Raw genomic sequence first — 3143 nt, 5'->3', positions numbered from 1 at the left:
TGTGCAACTAGGACCCCTTGATTTGTGCAAATTAGTACCAATGCTTGCCAATTTTTCCATTTTAATTTTTCTCAATGTGCAAGTCTTTTGTTGTGGATGTGGTTGTTTTCATGTGTCTCCCTTCATGTTCAACTAGGGACGCTTTTTTCAGAATAAGTTATCTCACTGAGCTTGTTGCCTTTACTTAACTTTTTTCTGTCTAGGTATTACTTGTCACAGTTGGCAAGTAATAATTAGGCAGAAAAAAGTTAGTTGGCTTATTTGATGTCCAGTTTGCACAAGGTTTACTGCCTAGTTGGCTGCATGATTGTAGTAGTTGGTTGTCCACATCTTCTAACTATGTTTTTTTTGTTGTATTTCCTTCCGTAGGGCAAAAATGGTTATAATAGGAGGAGATGCGGGTGGCAATGAAGGAGATGTATTTTTATTCACTTTTTTTCTTTTGTTTTTGAGTTGTTTTTCAACTTATGCATGTATGCTAATGTCTTTTTTTCATGTTTTCTTTTGGTTGCTTAATCAACGTTCTGGAAGTCAACCTCTTCGTTGGAACTCAAAGCGTCCTGCTAATCGCCAGCCACGACCTGCGCAGAGTGTTGAGCAGGGAGAGGATGTTGAGGTAAGTGGCATGTTGATAACACAAGTCCATTTTTTGGTTTTGTTTGGGTCATATAACATTTTTTTTATTTTTTCCCATGCTCATGTTTTTTTCTTAGGATGCTGATCAGTTCCGTGTTGTAAAGCGGACTAGACGTGCAGCACTTGGCAAGGGAGCTGAGTCATCTTCTAGGGTAAGTAAAATCTCAAATATAAGTGTTTTTTCTCGCCTTTTTTAGATAGTGATGAAATTATGCAGCAGTTCGGAACACTATTTTTTGTTTTTAGTCTGTCAATAACAACCTTTTGTAGTTGACATCTCTAGTCATTTTGATTTAAATACAGTTGACATTAGTTGGCATTAGTTGGCATCTTGTAGTTCACTAGTTGGCATCTTTTCATAGTTGACATCAGTGGTCATTTTTTTGTGCAGGCAGCAGTTGCTGGAGAAGCTGTCGCATCTTCCACAGCAGATGCTGAGGTATGTGGGTTTTTTGTGTGTTTTTATGAGCTATTTGAATAGTTCTTTGCAAACCTTTTTTTTAGTTACCGTTTTTCTTGTGTTGCAATATCATTTCTTATTGTTGCACATACACTAGAACTTTTTGTAGCTGCCAGGTCTCGTTCTTTTTTTATTTACTGTTTTATTGTTGCACATTCAGTTGCACAATGGCAGTCTTTGCAGTTGTCCTCATGAGCTTTATTAGTTGCACAAATACATCATATTAGTTGGCATGATTCATTTTATGAATACATAGCTCATTCTAATACTGATCCAAATGATGATTGCTAGTTTTTTTTCATTCTTGTTTTTTCTCTTGTGTTTAATGTTTGTGTAATGCTTTCATTTTCTAATCAACAGGCCAGCGGTGAAGGAGTTGAGGTGTCTCCAGGGGAAGATGTGGAGCGACCATCACAAGCAGGCAGGATAAGGGCATCACCAGCGTGCTTTGCAAATTTCAACACCTCTCTAACTCCACTACAGAAATCAGAGCTAGTTTCGAGGTCGGTCGGGGGGCTATTGAACTTATCAGACACACTTCCAGCGGACCTCACTAAGTTCCTGGTGCAGTCCTACCAGCCACAGACCTCTGAAATGGTTTTCCCAGGAAGGGGAAGGATCTGTGTCGATGCTGACAGTGTTCAGAGGGTATTTGATCTCCCAAACAAGGGTCCAAAAGTCAGATATTTAGTTGACAAGGATGCCACTAGGAGATTCAGACAGGCTTTCAACATAACTGGAAATTCTCATCCCCAGATCACTACATGGCTCAAGATGATTGAGCATATGGCTGGAAGAACGGATGACACATTTTTTATGGCCTGGCTTGCGGTTGCCTTCAGTACTTTTCTAGCACCAACCACGGCCTTGAAGCTCAGCCCAAAGTGTTATGGACTTGTGCTAGATCATCAAATGCTAAAGAATACAAACATCTGCCTCTTTGTAGCAGAACACATTAACGAAGCTTTCCGGAACATGGACCAGGAGAAGCAAACTGTTTGCTGCTGCTTGTATCACTTGATGGTTAGTGAAAACGACCACTTTTTTCCATATGTTCCTGTTCTTTCTGTGCAGTTATAGTTTGCTGAAATTCTCATAACAATAACTGAACTTGGCTTTTTCTTTTGTTTGGGTCTGGTGCAGATACTATACCTTGATGCGCTCGTACATGACATCCCAGTAAGCAACTGCGCGATACGATCGAATGCATGGGATAGTACTCTAATTGCCAAGGTGATCAAGAAGGATACTATCTCTCCTGATGTGTTCGGCAAATTACAAGTGAGTTCTTTTTTGTTTTTTCCAACAGTGTCTTCCTTCTATGTTCTTTTGATGTCTGGTCACTCTTTTTGGAAATTGCACAGAAAACTGTCATCAGTTGGCACAACAATGCATGTAGTTGCACAGATTATAGCTTTAAGTTTGGCAATCTGCACACATGTTCATTTTAAATTGGCACACCATCTTTTTTAAGTTGCACAGTTTTACTAATCTTGTTGCACAGATGTGTTGCATCAGTTGGTAGGAACTTTTTTTAGGTGCCATGTGTGTTGCACAGTTTTTGTGTCTTTGTTCAGTTGCATATATGTATAGTTGAATTTGTCTACCCCAGTATCTTTGTTTGTAGTTGCACAGGTTGTAATGTGTGGTTTCATTCAACACACAAATCTATTTTTGATAACCTTGTTATTTTCTGTTTCTCTTTTTTTTACATCAGCTTAAAGAGGAGTATAGAGGCACGGAGCAGACACCACTGTTTGGTGGAATTTTGCAAGCTGAAGCATTTGTGGCATCCAAGTTACCAATAACATATAATCCGCAGGTTAGTGTTTTGCATACATAAACTTGCATCACTTACCAATATTTTTTCTATTGGCTGGGATGTATGTTCAGTTGGACATGTATAACTTTTGTAGTTGCGAAAATTCAGAATTTAGTTGGCTGTGATGTATGTTCAGTTGCACATATAAGCTTTTGTAGTTGCACATGTTCTTTTGGATAGTCAAAGTATTCATTTACAACCATTGTCATCAACTTTTGGCAGAAA

This window comes from Triticum aestivum, chromosome 2A, assembly GCF_018294505.1.
Source record: "Triticum aestivum cultivar Chinese Spring chromosome 2A, IWGSC CS RefSeq v2.1, whole genome shotgun sequence".
Classification (NCBI taxonomy): Eukaryota; Viridiplantae; Streptophyta; class Magnoliopsida; order Poales; family Poaceae; genus Triticum; species Triticum aestivum.
This window is presented reverse-complemented; position numbering follows the sequence as displayed.